The following is a 23977-nucleotide window of genomic DNA, read 5'->3' on the forward strand; positions in this document are numbered from 1 at the left end:
CTTCAGCCTACAGAATTTTTAAAACAGAAAAAGAAGATACGAAACAATAAAAGCAGGTAATAAAACGGAGACTTAAATTGTAAAATGGCGGGAAATTGTGGAAAGTTAAAAAATTAAACATAGGTTGGCCATGCTAATAAAATACACAGAAAGAAGACAGGTAAAAAGTAGACAGACAATTAAAAAACACGGCGACACTCTGGTTTCTATTCGCAAGAGATATAAAAATCAGACCCACCGACAGTATGATTTCCGTTCGCAACACTTCAGAAAAGACTCACAACACTTAACACTCACTGGAAACACAGCACTAAAAAGTCGGCACGAAGATGACACACCACAGCCTGGGGCAGATGGGGGAGGGGGGGGGGCTGGACAGATGAGGGGGAAAAAAGGGGGGAGGAGAAGAAAAACGAAGGGGGGGGGGGAACCGAGGGAGGGAGAGGACTCATAAGGAGGGCAGGGCAGACGCGAGAGAGAATGGGGAAAGGCAGAGGAGGGAAATGCAAAAGGACTCAGGGGAGAGAAGGGAGGCACAGAGAGGGTAGGTAGGGAAAAAACAGGATGGAAGGGAGGGAGGGATAGGGAGCCCAGGAAAAGGACAGAGGAAGGGAGGGGGAGGTGAGGATCAGAGTTGATAGGAGGGATAAATGGAGAGAGGCCAACATCCGGGATGGGAGATAACAGAAGTCACCTTGGGAAAGGCGATGAAGGGTGTAGAGATGGAGGGTGGGGGGGGGGGGGGCACAACGGTGAAGGCGCGGCGGAGGGCGGGGGTTGGAGAGGAGAGGAGCAACCAGGGGATGAGGGGGATCAAGGCGATAGGGGGTGTAGAGTACGCGGATATGTGCAAGGAATAGGAGCAGATGGGGGAAAGGAATCAGGTCGTAGAGGATCCACATGGGGGATGGGAGGCGTGTACGGAAGGCGAGGCGGAGTGCATGGCGATCAAGGATCTGGAGGGATTTACAGAATTTGGGGGGGGGGGGGGGGGGAACGGCCGTGAATCATCTGTATACCTTCTGCGTCTTTTATCAGCTTCAGAATGGCATTACATGCTAGATCACTGACTGTCATAGAGAAGTATGACAATTATTCAGGAAATTTTGTTTCTGGTAATTAACACTATGTGTAAAGAGTAACTTTTAAACTAAAATTATCTGATTTTCAGTGCCATTTGTGTCCTGCAGCCTACACAGCGCATCTAAGTTAAAATGTCACTATTTTGAAACACCATAATGGGCTGCAGTTGCAATGCAGAAGTTCAGAATTTAGCTCACAGGTGTCTCCAACCTTCGTCTGTAGTGGACGAATGCGTGGCGGCCTGTGACATCATCCTAGTGCTCGGTGACGCTTCAAGCAATAAGATGCCGACAAATGCGAAAAATAGGCGGGAACTCGGAAATTCAGGTGAGTTGTAAGATGGGTCAATGGTGTCCCGTTCTCACAAATTTTACCGCTAATGTGCCCAGCGCTCCCACTCTTACTCACATTTCACCCCTTCGTTTAACACCTCTGCGATGGTGATCAGAACCGCGACGGCAACGTTGAAATGGTCGAGAAAAACATTTGAAACACACTGTCGCTCAGAACCTAACTTCATCTGGTTTCTGGTTCTCATTTAAATCATGAACTACTCAAATATCTGTGAAAAAATCTGTCATATTAAAATTACAAATAAAACTAAACAAAGAAATGCATTACGCACCTACATAAACCAACTCTAAAGTTACGCCAATATTCACCAGATGTGGAACAGAATCCACAATACAAGAGAAAAACCGTGAGTAAAATTTATACGTTAAGCTTTGGCCCCGGCAGCTTAAACTTGTAAAAACGAAGTTCAAAACTATGTCAAACACTTCGCAACTAAATAAGAAAAAAATTAAACTTACTACCGTTGAATGTGTCTAACTGCTTCCCAAAAGATCACAGAAAAATCTCACATCCTGTCAGGGTACGCAAAATTATGCAAAACCTCTGTTCTCTTAGAAAAAGGTTGATGGTGCTAGCTACTTGCCTACCTAGATTTTTGCCCAAAGAAACATACTAATTAAACTGTGCACTACAGGATTATTAAACGCTAATTTTTGGCCCAGCAATGGAACGATGGGTGGGGGATAATCACAGACTTTCACTTATTGTCCTAAGGGATGACTAACTACGAAAAGGAAATTAAAGGTAAAATAAATTCTAATTGACCTTCTTTAAACGTTGTCAAATAATTCGGTAAAAAGCTTACTCCAGATGTAGTACAACTAATAATAAACGAAGAAGGATTAAATTGGAATGACCTATGGTGGGCAAAGTTTTGGAAATCGAGAGTACGTTACAGTTAAGTTCAGTTCCATAATATATTAAAAATTAACTGACGAGAATTCCCAACTCGACAACAATGATTTCTTATCAAGCTAGGAATAGAAGTAAAGTTGTGCATATGTGTCTGCCCCAGTGGCCAAGTTAAACCTAACCGTGAAATTCGGAGTGTAACTAAATTCGTCATTGAAGTGTGAATGTGCTTACTGCGGGCGGTGGCGACAGCTTCTTAAGTGCGCCTGTATGCGCATAGCACCTCCATCATTTCTCAGGTTTTTCCCGGTTTCACCTCTCCTGGAACTGCTTGCGTTTGCTCTGTTAACCACTAGAAGGTCCTCGACAGGCTACTGTTAATGGTGGCGCTCACTGATTGCGATGTCTGTTAAAGCCCAATACCTACAGGCTAAACATGCAATCGCGCCGGCCAGAGTGGCCGAGCGGCTCTAGGTGCTACAGTCTGGAACCGCGCGACCGCTACGTCGCAGGTTCGAATCCTGCCTCGGGCATGGATGTGTGTGATGTCCTTAGTTAGGTTTAAGTAGTTCTAAGTTCTAGGGGACTGATGACGTGAGAAGTTAAGTCCCATAGTGCTCAGAGCCATTTGAACCATTTTTTTGCAATCAAAGTAAACATTGCTCATGCATTCCTAAACCTTTGTGTGCACTTTAAAGATTAATGCAGTTGCCAGCTACTATTAACAACACAGCACCTACAAGAGCTCCAAAATGCATTTCTATTGATAGCGGCATTTTTGAACAAGAATTTAAAAATGAATTGATAACAATACCACGAGATTGTTTGACGCATTTTCCTGATGATTCAGCAGCCCTCGTGCTGACCAAATGTCAGGAAAATCGTTAACCGAATGTCGGTCGAAGATGTTGAGACACTAGGCAACAGGCAATACGTAAACAAGAGGTCACGATAGTATCAATAATTTTGCAATAATTTACTTATTCGATTTTTTGTAACCTGAATTATTCTCCATTCTGTCATTAGTAAGGTGACGAAGTATAAAGGTGACTGATTTGGCGATTTACTGAAGAATCTGCGTACTGAATTTCACTCATTATCACTGGTTCGTTGTTTTGGCCTTGACATTTTGCTGGAAGCACGTACAAGGACAGGTCGACCAGATGTAGTAAGCCTACAAGCTTATCTGAAGTTTCGTTGAAGAGACAAAACAGGACACTCCCTTTGCGTTAGGAAACAGTTCCAAGCCACAGAGCGAATCAGGGATTAGCCCTGCTTAGGTAGCGGGCAGAATGGTTACCAGACAACAGCTATGAGAGCCGAACGACATGAAAGGGAAGCAGTAGTTAAGAAAGGAATAGGTCAGGTGTGTGTAGCCCCACCCAGAAGTCATTTGATCTTTACACTGAGCAAGCTGCGAAAGAAAACAAGGACAAATTAGGAACGGGAGTTAGAGTTCAGGGAGAATAAATTTAAAAGAATACGGCTTTTCGATGAAACTGTAATTTAACTAAGTAGGCAAAGGACTTAGAAGAGCAGCTGAACGGTATGAATATTCTCTTGAAAATGTCTTATAAGGTGAATATCAAAAATTTATAACAAAGGTAATGAAATTTTGGCTAAATTAAGTAAGATGTTGCAAAAAAAAATTAGTTTAGGAAATGAGGCATTAAAAGTAGTTGATGCGTTTTGCTATTTGGCAAGCAAAATTATTGATAATTACTGGAGCAGAGAGAACGTCAAATGTAGACTGGCAATAGCGAAATAAACATTCCTGATAAAGAGGAATTTATTAACATCGAACATAAATTTAAGTGTTAGCAAGTATTTTCTGACGATGTTTGTATGGAGTGTAGCCTTTTACGGATATGAAATGTAAACAATAATATTCACATCATAAGAGAAAAAAATCGAGTCTCCCTAATCACTAATAGCTTTCTGAAGACACATCGATCGACAAAATCGGATGAATCGTTTATATTTTGGTAATTCGCTGCTGGTTGTTATTTGCACGAGGGGCGTTCAGAAAGTAAGCTCCGATCGGTCGCGAAATGGAAACGACTATGAAAATCCGATAAAACTTTGCACAGATGTGTTGGGTGGTATCTCTAGTATAACCCCAGTTAGCATCACGTCGCTCTTCTCATTTCTGAGCTCGCAGTGAGTGCGTAAAGATGTCTAGAAAATAGTGTCTGCCGCCAAGTACGAGGGCCTGGTGAGAAATTTCGCCTGAAGCTATGCAGCTTACATTACATAACTGTCGTGCTGTTTCGTCTTCACGACAATTCTCAGCCGCATTCTGCAGGGGCAATGAAGATGCTCCTGCATCGTTTTCAAATGGAAATGTTAGATTACCCACAATACAGTCCGCAATTGTCTCCCCCTGAGTTTCATCTCTGGTCACATGAACCGCTGTCTTTGAAGACAACATTTTGACACAGACAACGAGGTGTAGGCCAGCGTGGAGAATTGGCGGAAAGCACTGGCGGCTGCCTTCTATGATGAGGCTATTGAAAAGTTGGTACAACGCTATGACAAAAGTCTAAGTCAGAACGGCGACTACGTAGAGAAGTAGCTGAAAGGTGTAGCTAATTGTTACAAGTAAAACATTTCTGATGTTCACTGCGGTTTCAATTTGGCAGTCAATCGGAGCTTACTTTCTGAACAGGCCTCGTATAATTTACAGTCAGATACTAAACTTTAAACTAATAAAGCTATTGAAAATCTGATTATGCCATCAGAATCATCATGCAAATAATGGTAATCTACATTTCTTTTTGAGGTGTCATGATTCATCTGGCTACTATTAATTTCTATACGACCTGTGAAACGTCTCCCATTAAGGTTTCACAAAGTCCACCATCTTTGGCACTCCCGGCGTGTCTCCTTCATCGACACAGCATCACCATGGAATTCCCAGCCACGCGGCTCGACCACGCGCTGGGGCTGCCACTCATGCTTAGCTAACGTTCGGCACCACATGTTTGCTGCCGGCAGCGGCCGGATGAGAGGCCCCGCACGGCCACACCAACTCCGAACACAGAATATTTCCAGGGTGCCACAGCTCGCCCATTACCTCGCAAGTGGTGGGCGACCAAAAGGCTTCTTCTCGTACGCAAAAGGCAGTACAAACACAGGGGATAGGAGAACTTTTTTACCTCTCCCAGTTTATTTTTAAACCGACGTCCTTTCTTGTTATTTTTTCGACACATTTCTGCGCCACTATGCGCCCTTGCCGGTAGTGTAGCTCGCCATCCTCTTCATACAGCCCTGGTCAAGAGTTGAGATACCAGAAATTACGAACTAAACACCACCAAGTAATTATCCAAATAGGACGGAAGTCAATGATGTGATGTACATGTACAGACAGACAACTAGATTCAGTTTCAAGTCAGACTGATCACTCAAGTCAATTCCACTCCAGTTAATGATATTCCAGATCGAATATGTGCCTAGAGATCTACAGACAGTGGTGGGATTTCGACCTGACTGTCGCCCACCATACGACCTGACAATTAGGAGTGATGATTTGCGGTGCCATTTCTGTTCATAGCAGGATCCCTTTGGTTATCCGCAGCACACTTACACCACAACGGTAAGTCGACGATATTCTACCTCACCGCCCTCCCTCTTTTGTTACCCTTTATGGCAAGTCACCCTGAACTCACATTTCAACAACATAAAGATCGCCCACACAGGACTAGACTTTCTTCTGCTTGTCTTCGTCCTTGTAAGACCCCGACCTTTGCCAGTAAGATCACCCAGTCGCTCCACAATTGAGAACGTCTGGAGCGTTATGGGCAGAACCCTCCAACCAGCTCGGGATTTTCACGGTCTAACGCGCCAGTTGGACATAATTTGTCACGATATCCGTCAGGAGGAGATCCAAGGACTCTGTCAATCAATTGCAAACCTACCAACAGCTTGCATTAGGGCCAGAGGTGGGCCAACTCGCCTGCCGGGGTGGCCGAGCGGTTCTGGGCGCTACAGTCTGGAACCGCGTGACCGCTACGGTCGCAGGTTCAAATCCTGCCTCGGGCATGTGTGTATGATATCCTTAAGTTAGTTAGGTTTAAGTAGTCCTAAGTTCTCAGGGACTGATGACCTCAGAAGTTAAGTCCCATAGTGCTTAGAGCAATTTTTTTTTTTTTTTGGACCAACTCGTTACTGAGTTTCTCAGCTTGCGAAGCCCCTTCTCTTCAATAAATCATCCAGTTTTTTGAAGTTGTAATCATTTGTTCGTCTCTACATGTGCATCGAGTGTATTACGAAAAAACAAGTTTCACTGGATATTTTATTGCAGTTCTAACCGAAATCGTTAAATTAACTTTTTGAGAACTAATGATCTCATTTCTTGAGTAATGGACCTCCGACATAAAAAGGCAGAGTTTTAATCCCTAGACGATATTTCCGACCTCGACCTGATGGGCAGAATTAAATGTGTTCTAAAAGAAAGCTAAACCATGATTAAACTAAATCCTAAACATGTTCTCATTTCAAGTTTTTCATTCATTAATAACATATAATTTTAAACAATACGTCTAACCGTGATCGTATTTTTAAGGCACATTCTCATTGTTTACAGCAAATGACTTTGGGTCTCTGTGCCCCGCTAATCAATCAACGCGATTCCTACATTTTAGCGAACTTTGTTAGCAAAAGACTGGTTGGAGTTTCTCGAGCTCCAATGTATCTAAGTATCTGAATGTGGGTGTAAAACCCATAACAAAACTCTCTGAATGCGTTTCACATGTCACCTCACTCACAGAAATGAGTACACCTATCCTAATAAAATGGAACGTAGTCATACGTAGCCATGTTCTGAGAATAGCATTCAATCGTACATTTTCAGAGGAATATTTATTAGCAGCTATTCCACACAAAAGAGATAGTAATTGCATTATAAACATTTATGTTTTTACTGTATTTATGAGCATTCATCAGCTTCTGTTAACATCAAAGCATTTCTTGTTTATTTTGCGAAATGTCAGCAGGACTTACGACTAAAGCGTCTGATTGCCCAGACGCTTTAGCCGTAAGTAACGCGAGACCTGCAACAAGCAAACATTTTCAACAGTTCCTGTAGACAATAGCGACATAATCGTCTTGAGAGAATTCAGCAGTTGTATATGAGTAGATAATTAAGATAATTCACATTTATTGTATCGTCTCAGTTGACACTTTTGTAATTCTGTTGCATGGTTCGATCACTCTGGATCATCTACAGATCTAAAACAAAGTAAAAATAAATATATGTCATCTAATATTTCACAACAGTAGGAAAAGAAAGATTGTACATAAAAGTAGAATTTACCCAAGTAATTGCATAAGCAACCCGTCTTGCTGCTCCTAACAACATATGAGAGTACTGAATTTGGCAGCTGCGGTCAATGGTTCAAATAAGTAGATGATGGAGGTAGGGGATAAGGGGAGAAAGGGGAAATGGGGTGAGGCTGACCGGAGCAGGCGAAAGAAAACAGGGAGGGAGTGATGAGGACGTCATGAGTTTAGCAAGAGAGGTCATTTTAAAATTATGCAACTTATAATTATGTAAAAATCTCGTTGAAACACTAATAGCTTCGAACAATGCTAAGTAAAATATGGACGGAATGAAAGGAACTGGGGGGGGGGGGGAGGATTTAGAGCGGTCAAAGAAGGCCAGGATGGGGAGGGGGGAGGAGGGAAGGATGGGTAGTAACAGCGATGCTATGGTGTCAGTAAGAGAGGGTCTTACACTACAGTTCCAAAAAGTCGGTAACCGAAAAATCTGTTAAGATATGAATCGATACGTAAAACTATAAAAGGGAAACAAAATGGTAGATTTTAGAAACTGGGAGTAAAGTAGCGAAAACTGAATAAGCATCTGAAGATATTCACATTGTGAAATTTGAGTATCTTCAGATGGTAATTCAGTTTTCGCTAGTTTATTTCCCAACTTCAACATCTACCTATTTAAAACATTGGCCACGGTTGGACAATATAGAACTCTGATATGTAGTTCGAGTAGACAATACGCGTTGCTGATGGAATTAGTTGGGTAAACTCTACTTTTATGTGCAATTCTTTTCTTTCCTACTACTGTAAAATATTAGACTGTACATATTTGGCCTTTCTTTGTTTTTGATCTGAAGATGATGCTTAGTGATCGAAACATGTAATTGAATTAAAAAAGTGTGGAGAATTATCTAAAAATGCCAGTTACTGTAAAATTTATCGGAGCAGAGTGCCAGCAGCTCGCGTACTCAGCTAGTTTCGCCAGCAGCAGTTGGCTCGTCCTAGCAGTCCGCGGCAAGCAGGCGTAACGGCTCGGTGCCGCCTTTTACGACTGTCTGCGGTCCATCCAATCTTATTGCCTGCCAGAGCACTAAGGGCACCGCCACACGTGTCTACGGTAGGGTAGCAGCTGCGAGGCCGGACAGATTGGATAACATTTCGGAAGACAGCCGACTCAGCGTCGTCTGCACTGCACTACTGTGTCGCACGGCCAGTGGTATTCCCGAAAGTGGAAGGTTTGTCTCGAAACATAGTATAGTCACAGGGAAATAACTCCTCAATTTGTTCATTAACTCATGATAGACTATATCCAGCAAAAAGCTGTATGACGTTACATTTAAAGCGAGCTATGGTGCAATTTGTAATCCCTTTAACAGAAAGAACTCTCAGAGTTGAATATACACTGACGCGCCAAAGAAACTGGGATAGGCATGTGTATTCAAATACAGGCAGAATACGGCGCTGCGGTCGGCAAAGCCATTGTAAGACAACAAGTGCCTCACGCAGTTGTTAGATCGGTTACTGCTGCTACACTGGCAGGTTGTCAACATTTTAGCGAGTTTGGACATGCTGTTATAGTCGGCGCACGAGCGACAGGACACAGACACAGTATCTCCGAGTAAGCGATGAAGTTGGGATTTTCCCGTACGACCATTTCACGAGTGTACCGTGGAGATCAGGAATCCGATATAACATCAAATCACCGACATCGCAGCGGCCGGAGAAAACTGCAAGAAAGGGACCAAAGACGACTGAAGACAATCGTCCAACGGGGCCCTTCCGAGTCTCGTTTCAAATTATGTCGAGAGGATGGACGTGTACAAGTATGGATACAACCTCATGAATCCATGGACCATGCATGTCAGCAGGGAATTATTCAAGCTGATAGAGGCTCTGTAATGGTGTGGAACGTGTGCAGTTGGAGTGATATCGGATCCCTGATACGTCTAGATACGATTCTGACAGGTAACACTTAAATAAGCATCCTGTCTGATGACCTGCATCCATTTATGTTCATTGTGCATTCCGACCGACTTGGGAAATTCCAGCAGGACAATGCGACACCCCACACGTCCAGAATTGCTTCAGAGTGGCTCCAGGAACACTCTTCTGAGTTTAAACACTTCCGCTCACTTCCGTATATTCGACATAAACATTATTGAGCGTATCTGGGATGCCTTGCAATGTGCTGTTCAGACGAGATCTCCACTCCTTCGTACTGTTACGGATTTATGGACAACCCCAGAGGATCATGGTGTCCGTTCCCTCCAGCACTACTTCAGACATTATTAGAGTCCATGCCACGTCAAGTTGCGGCTCTTCTGCGTGCTCAAGGGGGCCAAACACGATACTAGACAGATGTACCAGTTTCTTTGCCTCTTCAGTGTATTACGACTATATAGTTATCGAACACCAACTTTTGAATTTAGAGCTTCAAACTTTCCCGCTGAACTATTAGCGCCTCATTTCATTATCTCTATCTCTACTCTTCTTAATTTTGCCTCTCGTTCATTCCTAATGGTCTAATTTTACCCATTATTTCTAAGCAGAAGACGTACATTTTTACGTGCTTCAGTGTGTACATCGTGAGCATTTGTTCTTTCAAGTGACTTGCTCTGTCAGATATTAAAAACGTCGTAACACAATATATACCCAAAATCAACTGATGCAAGAGGCTGAACGTTTGTCAAAGAAAGCTTGGTGACTAGAGTGCCAATGTAAGAAAATTTTCTTTACAGCAGTAAGTAACAAAATGGTGAATCGCGGTACACGTTTTCTCAAAAACCGTTTGAACTAAAGTGATCAAACAGCAGAAGCATAAAGGGAAGAAGAGTCTAATTACAGTGTTACATACAGAAATGCTCGTCAAACTCCGGTGTCAGACATTACAAGAGAAGCTTTGTTCATCACGGACAGGTTTACTGATGAAGTTCAGAGAGTATACTTTCCGGGAAGAGTCTGAAAACATATTTCTTCGTACTAAATATATCTCGCGCAACGATCACCACGAAGCAATTCGAGCTTAATTCAGAGGCTTCACGATAATTATTCTTCCCACGCACCATTGGCAGGTGGAACAGGGAAGAGGGAGGAGGGCAATCAGTTAGTGGTATCAGAAGTATTCACAGCCACACACCGTCACGTAGCAAGAAGAGTATTGGTGCTGAAGTAGATGGTACATAGCACCTTTGTAAAACATAAGTATCCATTACTCACAATTCGCAGTCTGTGCTCGGCTGTAATTATCCTGTGATTATTTTAGTTATCAAAAATGTTCTACTTGGTTTGCAGTTGGAAGTACCTCATTTATCTTCTTTTTTGACGATTTCATTAATTGGAGAGGCAATAAAAAGTCATACAGGAAGCTGCAACCATACTGAATAACTGGACCAGTATTGCACAATAGCTTCATGGGTCACTAAACAAAATCTCAACAGCTGGTGAATGATTGACTTTAATATTACCCTTTTCGGGATACACATAGCTGTGAAACGGAGGATAAATTGCCACGTAAAAAGAACAATACTGACAGAGCGCATCACAGAAACATCCACAGCTTCCAAGTACAGCATACACACCAGATACATGGAGTTGTACAGATCAGCTGATGTTATATGATACATACGAAACTGTCAAAAGCAGACTGACAATCGTTCATCACGAAACATAATTCTACTGATAATCGGTGATAATGTACCCTTAATGGCGCAGGGCAGGTGACAAACAACTGTTGATATGCTATGAATTTTTTGAAGAATTACATGAAGTCATATTGAACGAAATACCCAGCAGTCAATATAAAATTTACACAAAACTGAATTGGTGCCTTATAGCACCAACATGGCAGATAAAAATTTTAAAATAATTGTACATAGTAAAATAATAAAATGTTTTATAAACTGTACAGATGTTTTCAGTGGCCTTCTTATGCGATGACAAAAATTGTAACTACTAGTCGAGATAAGCCGGCCGGTGTGGGCGAACGGCTCTAGGCTCTTCAGTCTGGAATCGCACGACCGCTACGGTCGCAGGTTTGAATCCTGCCTCGGGCATGGGTGTGTGTGATGTTCTTAGGTTAGTTAGATTTGAGTAGTTCTAGGTTCTAGGGAACTGATGACCTCAGATGTTAAGTCCGATAGTGCTCGGAGCCATTTGAACCATTTTCGTCCAGATAACAACTTGAAATATTAAATGAAAAATTGCTATTGGCTTAGGGGCATCAATAGGACAAACACAGAAACTGGAACAACTGTATTTTAAATAATTAAAACAATCGAGTTTGCTTTGATAATCTTTTACTTATGACTTTTCAAAAAGTTTAAGCATGGAAAATTGAAAGCACAGTTTAAAATCCAGCCTTTTTATTTTGGTACCCTAATATACATACTGTGAATAGACTGACAGACATAACATATTAAAATCCCAAAAACAATACTGTACATCACACAACTTGAGGATCATAACATGTTGAGATGCGTACAATTAGTCAGTTTTAATTTACATAAAATAAGAACAAAGCAAGCTGGTTAGATAGGAGCTGCAGTGTGTCAAAATATACATAACTAGTATATTGTTAAAAATATCAAAAAAACTATTGGCAGCTGAGTGTAACTGTTCATTCAGTATTGCGAATGTGATTGGCGCATTGGCTACGTAATTTTTGACACACTGCGGTACCTATCTAGCCACCTTGCTTTCTATTTCTTGTATTTTAAAATTGACTAATTACGCTTATCTCACGATGTTACGATCTACAGGTTGTCTGATGTACAGCTTTATTGTAGTGATTTTACTATATGATGTCTGTCAGTCTTTCCATAACACACATATTAGGGCGCCAAAATAACAGGTGTAAATAGTAGATTAGATCGTCCATTTAATTTTTCATGTCCCATCTTTTTATAGTGTTATAAGTAAATGATTAACTTATGTATGTATGTATTTTTTAAGCCAAATTGACTATTTTGCTTATGAAAAGTAAAGTTTTGGCAGTTTCTATGTTCCTAGCACTGCTTCACTTAAGCAATTTTGTGTTTAATTTCTCAAGATGTTATCTGGATCACCAGTTATAATTTTGGACATCGTGGAAGGAGGCCATTACAAACATCTGTACAGCTTCTAAAAAGTTATCTTATTTTACCTATGCAAAATTAGTTTAAAGCTACTACCTGCCATAATGATGCTACAAGCCACCAATTCGATTATGTGTATGTTTTATATTGACAGATGAATCTTTCTATCCTATACGACTTTATGTAATTCTTCAAAAGAATAATTGTTGCACATAAATAGTTGTTTGTCACTTGAAGCTGTGTAGCGCCACCTCAGGTGCACTATCACCGTCTATCGCTAGTATTGTGTGTGGTGTCACCGCCAGACACCACACTTGCTAGGTTGTAGCTTTAAATCGGCCGAGGTCCATTAGTACATGTCGGACCCGCGTGCCGCCACTGCGTGATCGCAGACCGAGCGCCACCACAAGACAGGTCTCGAGATACGGACTAGCACTCGCCCCAGTTGTACGGACGACGTAGCTAGCGACTATACTGACGAAGCCTCGCTCCTTTGCCGAGCAGATAGTTAGAATAGCCTTCAGCTAAGTCCGTGGCTACGACCTAGCAAGGCGCCATTAGTAACATTGCATGTATCTAAAGAGTCTCACTTGTATCGCCACAATCTCCAGATGTACCAAAAGGATGGAGTAAAGTTAAGTATTCCAGAAGCTACGTACTTTTCTTTATAGCATTCATTACGTATCCTGTTTCAGACCCCACGCCATCCTGCTTTAACTTAGCGCGTGCCTTTCGGCTACCTCTCATTGTGTCTAGGCTGTCTTGTCTAGACACAACATTGTGTTTTTTGGTGCGGCTAGCAATGTGCAACCGTCATTCTGCCGTTGGCAGTTATGTATGTATCACATAACTTCAGTTCATTTGTACATTTCGGTGTATCTGGTATGTTTCTTGTAAACTGTCGATATTTTTTGTGATACGATATGGCAGTTCTGTTGTTTTATTATGACTATGTATCATCTATTTCATAGATATCTGGTAACTTGTTATACCGAAACGCGTTATATGAAAGTCATTAATTCACCAGCTGATGACTTATTACTAAGTAACCTATTCAGCATTTGTACTGTTCTATTCCATTTCTATTAATAACACAAACAACTGACGTTTCATTAAAACTTAAACTTTCCTCTGTACTTAGAATCTGACGGTATGTGAATTGTATGCTATGTACTACCAATATTTATGTTAACTAAATAAGAACAGAACATGAAGACGACCCCTGCTTCCTTGATTTGCTATTTTGCTGCCCCCTCCCAGGACTACACACACACACACACACACACACACACACACACACACACATACCGTGCATCGACTTATTATTCATTCTTAGACGCCTTAGGGTCTATCTTATCAATGTGTCCCTTCTTTCAGTTAAGTTCCTCGACACCTTAGAAAGCGTTTTATCAACCTATCCCTTCTTTTTGTCAAGTTACGCCATATACCTCTTTTCTCCCCAGTTCGGTACAACACCTCCTCATTGGCTAGTCGACGTACTCATCTAATGTTCGGCTCTCTTCTGTAGCGTTGCATTTCCAAAGATTCTGCCCTTTTCTGTATTTATCGTCCACTCTCTGCATCCACGTTAGACTACACTACAAATCAATACTGTCATAAGAGACCTCATAATGTTTCTGGTTTGAATTGTATGTTAACATATTTCTCTTTTTCATGAAAACATACCTTACCACCCCCAGTCTACATTCTATATCATCTTCTTTCCTATAACTATATATTCTTCGTCACATATTTTTCCCACCCAATAGAAAAACTCGTCTCTGTTTTCAGCGTCTCATTTCACAATCTAATACTCTCTGCGTCGACAGATTTAATTCGTCTCATGCAATATGCATGCAATACTACTTTGTTTTCTGTCACTGCTGTTTAAGCTGTATGTTGAATTTAACAACATTACTTTCGCATCAGGTGGTTGGGATGACTTCATCTCACCTGGACGCAAAAATGAAAAGACGCCGATAATGAGTTTGACAGACAGAGTATTAGGGGTTGACATGTTACTATCCTAAACTAGATTCAAAAAACAGTATTTTCCATGATTTAATATAAAGCCTATAAAAAAAGTTAAACGTCACCAGATGGCGGTTGCCCATACTGTCGTCAGCATTGTGTGCTGCTCAGCGCGGCTATACACCCAGTGCTTCGCTCCGAGTGAGGAGTTAAGCCAAGAATGCTGTGTGTAACAAAAATTAATTAATGACCGAATCATTCTTTGCGTAGCTTTCGTGAAAAGTCTGTAAGATAAAAGTAGAATGACTGGTCCCAATTCCTCAGGGACGAGTAGCGTAAGACACAATGAAAATTAATGACTGAACACTGAAAGTGTTCGGTCATTAACGTCCACTGACACCTCTGTTCCAGCCGCTATCCTCTGAAAACACATCATACAAAGTAAAAATCACGTAAGAGTGACATGGTTCTTTTTAAGAATAAAAGGCAGAATAACTAAGTTCAAACTATATTAGGAAAAGATAATTATCAACTACTTAATAATATTTGCAATGAGCACAGCAGAATGGCGTCCGTACCCTGCGAGAGCGAGACAACGAAAGAAAAACTCAAAAGATAACAAATCATCTGAAGTTCAAAAATATCAGATGAATGAAATTAGTCCGGCGATTAATTATGGGGCTTTCTGGGTCGATACACTAACGTGAATCCTTAAATTTAAAGTAAGAGCACAGTTGCATCGTATACAGAGTTATTTCACAAACAGTTCCTGCATACAAAACATGAGTAGGATGAAAGAAAAAGTAAGCCGCGCGGGATTAGCCGAGCGGTCTGGGGCGCTGCATTCATGGACCGTGCGGCTGGTCCCGGCGGAGGTTCGAGTCCTCCCTCTGGCATGCGTGTGTGTGTTTATCCTTAGGATAATTTAGGTTAAGTAGTGTGTAAGCTTAGGGACTGATGACCTTAGCAGTTAAGTCCCATAAGATTTCTCAGACATTGGAACATTTTTGAGCTACAGCCATGCAACAAACAGCAGGTAGTAAATATGTGACGTGTTTGGTGGACGACTTTTAGACATAGAGAAAAAACAACTAACACACGAAGTGGTTACATATTAACGGGCCTGTGATCTTAATATCTACAGTTATATCCATAAAACCATGTACATACCACCTCATTCTACTGTTGTCTTCATAGTCGCTAATACTTACACGACAGCTGCATTGAGGAGGGATGTGACACTGCTGTTGGTGCCGCTGCTGCTGCACGTTTCGACGTGTTCACTGTCTGAAAGTGTTTATGCACCCGTAGAAACGATTTTTCAGCTATTGATAAGATACAGCCTTCGCAACAGTGTACGCAACTTTCCAACGCAAAAATGTACAGCTATATCATCTTTGCTTTGGGTATAAAAGACACATACACACGGCTCTACAGCCAGTTCGTTTCCACCACCGTAACAGATACTGTTGGAAATGAATGATGTTATGATATTTAACGAAATGTCATAAGTGCAGAGTGATAGCTTTGTTTGTTAATTTAAGTGACAGCAACGAATGAATACTACGGGTTCTAGACACTGAAGCACATTTTAGTACATTGAATTCATCCAGTAAGTCACTGCTAAAAGGGAATAATGACTGCAAGATATTGTCATATTCACGAAATGTACTAGTCCTTGTCATCCTGTATGTCCTGGAACATATCATTCCGAACCATGTCACGATGATTCAATTGGAAGATTATGGATCCAAAGAGAAAGAGAGGGATAACGGTTGTTACTTGTTTGAATGGCTCAAATCAAAAAAATGTGTAAGCTGCTTTTTGAAATTTATAAAAATCTTACAGACGAATGTCACAATTTGAATACAACCGACAGTCATTTGCTCCCTTTCTACGTAACATACCACATAGCTTTCACAAGTTATCCCCAGTATTTCAAAGTGATACGTTCATGATGATGATGATGTTTTCTTCTAAGTATGATTACTGTTATAAACTCTATGATTTGAATGGAAAATGTCAAAGTGATGCCGCGTAATTGTGCTTGTGAGGGTTTCAAAAAAGAACAAGTAAAATAATTTTTTTCAATGTATTGTTGTTCTTTCTTAAAATGTGGTTTCTTCCATAAAATCCTTTTAAAAATAAGCAAAGAGTACAGCTTAGCCAGCTGGGGTTAGGATGGTAATGGGAGTATATTTTGTATAAACATCGGCAATTACACTACTGACAGCTACGACTCGTACTGTGCTGCTTTATAAATTTTTAAACTGAACTAGAAGTAAAAGATTACAAGACTGAGGGGTAAATACTAAAATTTTGTAGCAAATTTTTATTTTATTATATATTTTTATGCAGTTATTATTAATACATAGTTTTCATCCACACCAATATTTTGCGGATAATTGGTTTTTATATGCCTTAAATTCACCCTGTATTCCGTTCCAATTGATAGGATCAACGATGTACTCGGGTATGTCCATAAATTCAGCATATATATGTAATACCTATGGGAGTAATATTAGCAGACTTCAGTATTTGCATGAATACATGTATTGAAGTAACTAAACTTTGTGTTCTGCCTTACGGCAGGTCTTGTGATGGGGAAGCCTCGTCACTGCATGAGCGTCTACGGAAGAGATTCCAATGGTTGTTTCCCGTTGCCTTCCACTGATGATGATGAAATGATAATGAGGACAACACAAAACACAGTCCCTGAGCAGAGAAAATCTCTGACCCAGCCGGGAATCGAACCTGGGTCCCTTGGGGTGACATTCCGCCGCGCTGACCACTTTTTTTTTTTTTAAATCTCGTTTTGCTCTATATTGGTGGATGAATTTGTTCGTGGCGGACGTTCGATGACAGCCGTTCAGGTTCTTTGTTGATCGGTTCACTCAGTTTTTTATTACAGAAGGTAGCTAACCCTCTGACCGAGCACGCTGAGCTACCGTACCGGCGGTCACTCAGCTATCGGGGCGGACTGTTGGAATAAGGAACAGTCAAATGAAAACGAGACAGACGGAAAAAAGGAAGTAAACAGTTTATTATTTCAGAAGTAATCGCCACAACTGTTAAAGCAATTACCCCATTGTAAGACAAGATGGTCTGTGACTTGTTGGAAAATTGTACGTGGTTGCCTGCGGAACCATGATTGTACCTAGGCATCTCTTCTACTGAAGCAAGTCGAAACATCGAATATCTTTCTGCAGGGCTACAGAAACACGGAATTCGCATGGGGAGAGGTCATGCGTCTATGCAGGATTTGTAAATGCTTCTTAGTGAAACTTACGCAGCTTAAACAATCTTTGCAACATGTGGGCAGAATTTTCGAAGGGAAATCTTCCATACAGTCCCGGTGGCTCCCCAAGCAATTTCCACAATTTTGCAGCCACGAAGAAAGACATTAGTGTTCTTCGACTCGCCTCGGACGAAGAGTGGGATCATGTTCCAGTAGGCAACTGCAGTCATTTCTCCGTGGATGTATTCGCCGTCTTGACTCACAATGGGATACATTTGTATACAATTATGATGATTACTTTTGAAATAATAAGCGAGTTACTTACTTTTTCCCATATGCCTCGTTTTCATTTGAATGCCCTTTATGTATTGGTCTAACTCTAATGCATCGTGGAGCCCTTGTGCTGAGGGAGAAATAATAAACGGCAACACACACACACACACACACACACACACACACACATATATATATATATATATATATATATATATATACAATGAATAATTATAATGAACAGTTGCAACAGGAAGGCGTTAATACAGTAGACTGTGAGAGTTAGTTTTTGTTCTGTGTGGAAGTGGCAGATTTCTGGTGACACTTAGCCACTATCACTATCGTGTGCAAATCATTAGTGGCGAACCCATCTGATGGCTAGCATGCCCGGGCACTACGAATGAATGGTGACGCTATGTGACTGTAATGCCACGGAAATAGTGACAGCCATTTTGGGCGGGGGCTGGTGGTGGAATAATTCCTTGAACGTGAACTTAAATGACACATTTCATGTCCGACAGCTTGGTAAGGCTTTGACTTTCTGCCATCTAGGGTCAATCATGTTCGATTGAGGCAGCCTTCTTGCGTCATACACTGAAGCGCCAAAGAAACTGATATATAAATACGTATTCAAATACAGAGGTATGTAAACAGGCAGAATACGGCGCTGCGGTCGTCAATGCCTATATAAGAAAACAAATGTCTGGCGCAGTTGTTATATTGGTTACTGCTGCTACAATGGCAGGTTATTAAGATTTAAGTTAGTTTTAGCTATTGGACGTAGTATCTCAGAGGTAGCGATGAATTGGGGATTTTACAGTACGACCATTTCATGACTGTATCGTGAATATCAGGAATACATTGAAACATCTAATCTCCAACATCGCTGCGGCTAGGAAAAGATCCTGCAAGAAAGGAACCAACGACGTCTGAAGAGAATCGTTCAACGTGACATAAGTGCAATCCTTCCGCAAATTGCTGCAGATTTCAATGCTGGCCCATCAACAAGTGTCGGTGTGCGAACTATTCAACGAAACATCAACGACACGGGCTTTCGGAACCGAAGGCCCACTCGTGTACCCTTCATGACTGCACGACACAAAGCCTTACGCCTCACCGGGGCCCGTCAACACCGACATCGGACTGATGATGACAGGAAACACGTTACGTGGTCGGACGAGCCTCATTTCAAGTTGTGTCGAGCGGATGGACGCGTAATGGTATGAAGACAGCCTCATGAATCCATGGACCCTGCATGTCAGCAGGGGACTGTCCCAGAACGTGGAGACTCTGCAATGGTGTGGGACGTGTGCAGTTGGAGTGATGTGGGATCCCCGATACGTCTAGATACGACTCAGACAAGTGACACGTACGTAAGAATCCTTGTGATGACCTGCATCCATTCATGTCCATTGTGCATTCCGACAGACTTGGGCAATTCCAGCAGGACAATGTGACACCCCACACATCCAGAATTGTTACAGAGTGGCTCTAGGAACGCTCTTCTGAGTTTAAACACTTCCGCTGACCACCAAAATCACCAGACATGAACATTATTGAGCATGTTTGGGATGCCTTGCAACGTGCTGTCCGGAAGAGATCTTTACCCCCTCGTACTGTTACGGATTTGTGGACAGCCCTGCAGAACTCATGGTGTTAGTTCCCTCCAGTATTACTTCAGACATTAATCGAGTCCATGCCTCGTCCTGCAGTGGTACTTATGCGTGCTCGCGGGGGACCTACACGATATTAGATGTATGTACCAGTTTCTTTGGCTCTTCAGTGTACATTATAGTGATAGTGGTAATAAACTGGGTAATACATTATCGTAAAAAGGAAGGTTGTAGTCCTAACTGTATAATCAATTATAGTGATAACGAGAAGGGTCCCCTAACTGGGTAGTAAATTATAGCAATAAGATTGACACTTTGTTAACAAATTATACTGATAAGAATCCTAGTGTGATTTTTCCGATAAGGCTGACCGAAAATCTGTCAGGTACGCCACCTAGCCTTATATCCCACAACCAATAGAATAACAGCCCATCATAATAAGGAAACTGGCTTAGAGAGATGAGGGAGAGCGTACGGTTAGGGGAAGGGGAGGAGATCCGGCAACATTACAAACAAACAAGTCGACAGGTGCGGATAGAATCCCAATTCGGTTTTGTAAAGAGTATCCTACGGTTCAAATGGTTCAAATGGCTCTGAGCACTATGGGACTTAACTTCTAAGGTCATCAGTCCCCTAGAACTTAGAACTACTTAAACCTAACTAACGTAAGGACATCACACACATCCATGCCCGAGGCAGGATTCGAACCTGCGACCGTAGCGTATCCTACGGCATTGGTCGATTACGTAGCTAGCATTTGTCGTGAATATCTCGCCCAGCGCAAAGTGACAAGGGACTGGAGAAAAGCTCAGGTGACTCCAATATGTAAGAAGGATACAAGAACGGACTCGCAAAATTACACGTCAATATACTTGAAAACGTTTTGTTGCTAAATTCTGTAACATGTTCTCAGGTGAAGTATAACACATTTCCTAGAGAGCGAAACGCTTGCGTCAACGAATCAGCTCGTTTCTGAAACCATTGTTCATGTGAAACTCAACTTGCCCTTTCCTCACATGATGTACTGCGAACTATGGATGAAGGACAACAAGTAAATTCCGTATTTCTAGATATCGGAAAAGCATGTGACACTGTACCGCACTGCATACTGCTAACGAAGTTTCAAGAATACGGAATAGGTTCCCAGAGATGTTAGTGGTGGAAAACTTCTTAAGTAACATAACACAGTATCTGTTTTCGACGGGGAGTGTTCATTAGAAACAAGGGCATCGCTAGGAGAGCCCAAGGGAAGTGTGGTAGGACTTCTATTATTTTCAACATAAGTGATCTGGTGGACAGGGTGGGCAGCAACCTGGGGTCGTCTAGTGATAATACTGTGGAGTATGGGAAGGCGTCGATGATGAGTGACTGAAGGATTATACGACTTACACAAAATTTATGGTTGCCGTGATGGATGGCAGCTGGCTCTAAATGTAGAAAATCATTTAATGCGGATGAGTCGAAAAAACAAAGCCATAATGCTCGGATGCAGAATTAGTTGTGTCCTACTTTTCACAGTCACACCGCTTAAATGTCTGGACGTAACGTTTCACAGCTATATGAAAAGGGGCGAGCATATGACTATTGTGGTAGGGAAGGCGAATGGTCGACTTCGGTGTATAAGGAGAACTTGAGGAAAGTGTGGTTCAGCTGTAAAGTAGACCGCATATAGGACGCTAGTGCGACCTATTGTTGAGTACTGCTTGAGTGTTTGGGATCTGCACTGGGTCTATTAAAGGTAGACATTGAAACAGTTGAGAGGCGGGCTGCTATATCTGTTACCCAGAGGCATGAACAACATGCACGTGTTACGGAAAAGCTTCGAGAACTCCAGTGGGATTTCCTGGAGGGAAGGCGTAGTTCTTTTCGAGGAACACTAATTGGGAAACTTAGGGAATCGGCATTTGAAGCTTGAAACCTGCCACAAAAATAATTTAAAGATGAACCAAGTGTAACCTCCCCATAAAAATATTAAAAAAAAATAAGAACCAAGTGTAACCTCCCCCACGGAAATATTAATTAAAATGAATTGTAAATATTGTAACCTCTGAACAAAATTGATTCCCATTTATTATCTCCGTGCAGAAATGCATTCACATTTAATGTACCCACAAAATTCTTTTCTCATTTAATGTTAGGTTCGAAACAGAAAAATTCCTAAACACCAAAGTAATAAAAAAAATTCAGTAACCTGGTAAATTTTATGACAACAGCAGCGCTGCGCCACGGCCCTGTACTCTGAATAAAAAAAAGAGCAAAATTCTTACCTCAATAAAAACTGCGAATATATCTGCTCTTACCTAAAAAATTTTCGGCACAGCTCCGTGCAATGCTGGCCTATGCTTTGTGATTCGTGAAAGAAATAATCATCCGTTGGATAAAATCTTTAAATTGAAATGAATGCTTTTTTTAAAGAAAAATACTTTATATTATAAAAAATTATTATTGGGGCATTTTTTAAAAAGAAATTGAATGACAGTTAACATACATTACTAGATATGTGCAAGGCTGCTTCTTTACCTTCTACAATAATACTCATCCTCCAGAGTCCCGACCAGAGCAGACTGCAGACAAGCGCAGACACGTGCCGACTCCTGCCGACTACTGCCGACTCACGCAGACTACTGAAGATTAATGCCGACTAGCGACAAGCAACAACTAACTACATACTGCTCTCTGGTCAGAGACTCTCCTAAGTCTTACCTGTTGCAGGCAGCGCATATAGCGCATACCTCTTACATAACCCTCCACTGGGGGGGGGGGGGGGGGGGGGTGGCAAAAATTTGGCAGCGATGGTGAGTCAATTGGACTTGCCATGAGCAACAAATTTTTCCTAATTAACTAAGTTTACAATCACAGAATATATACATATATATATAAGTGTAGAACTTGAAATAAAATATAGTGCACATGCACTGAGTACAGAACATATCAAGCAATGACAAAATGTATACGTAATGAGTATAAATCATATTAACAAATGACATAAAGTGCACACGCACTGTAGTTCAGAACATATCAGTAAATCACAAAATGTATACGGAATGAATACAAATCATATTAATAAATGACAAAAGTGCACACGCACTGTAGTACAGAACATATCAGGAAATCACAAAATGTATACGCAATGAGTACAAATTATTTTAACAAATGACATAAAGTGCACACGCACTGTAGTTTTTTTTACTATTTTGCAAGAACTAGGATAGGAAAGGGAAGGATTGCATCATGGTTGTAGCACATTAGGTTGCACGCAGCTGCACTGAAAGTCCATATCTTTCTACAGAAGCACACACCAAGTGAGACAATCTGAAGTTCTTTTCCCTGAAGTATTAATCAGTGTAGCCAAGACACTGAAATGTCGTGTTAATATTCCATGTTATCATTTTGGTAGTACATTAGGTACACCAAACAGTGGGACCATAATAACATCTCCATCACTCAAGGTGGTGGACAGCATGTCGTGTCAACACCACGTTCTTGTAAGGTACACCAACGTAGAATTAGTGCAAAAACCAAATATAGTGCTCCATGAGCATGAGGATAGACAGGAAAAACGGATATTGCAGTAATTTCTGGTAATTAGGTCAGAAGGTGAAGGACATTAAGCCTTATCCCAGTCTTCATTGATAATTACACTAGTCTATCAACTGATTTGACTAATTTGTGGCACTCATCGCCCAGTTACTGAACATTTCTGTACCATATATGAAGTATTACAGAATAATGTTCATAAGTTAACTGTTTACAGAAAACATTGGCACTCATTGACCAGTTACAAATCATCAGAAGTCATCATTCAAAACAGGAGCTAATGAGTGTAGCATCAAGCTACTGGTATTCATATATATAGCATGTAAGTGACATAATATAAATTTAAAATATAAGAAACAGTGGCATTCGTTAGTCAGCAAGTATTGAATATTACAAAACATTTTTCATCATTCAAGTGACATATGACATATTTAAAAATAATTATTGGCACTCATTGGCCAGTTACAAAACATCAGAAGTCATCAGTCGAAAGAGGAGCTAATGAGTGTAGTATCAAGCTACTGGTATTCATATATATAGCATGTAAGTGACATAATATAAATTTAAAATATAAGAAACAGTAGCATTCGTTGGCTAGCAGGTATTGAATATTACAAAACATTGAATATTACAAAACATTCAAGTGACATATGACATATTTAAAATAATTATTGGCACTCATTGGTCAGTTACAAATCATCAGAAGTCAG

This window comes from Schistocerca serialis, chromosome 6, assembly GCF_023864345.2.
Source record: "Schistocerca serialis cubense isolate TAMUIC-IGC-003099 chromosome 6, iqSchSeri2.2, whole genome shotgun sequence".
NCBI classification, from domain to species: domain Eukaryota; kingdom Metazoa; phylum Arthropoda; class Insecta; order Orthoptera; family Acrididae; genus Schistocerca; species Schistocerca serialis.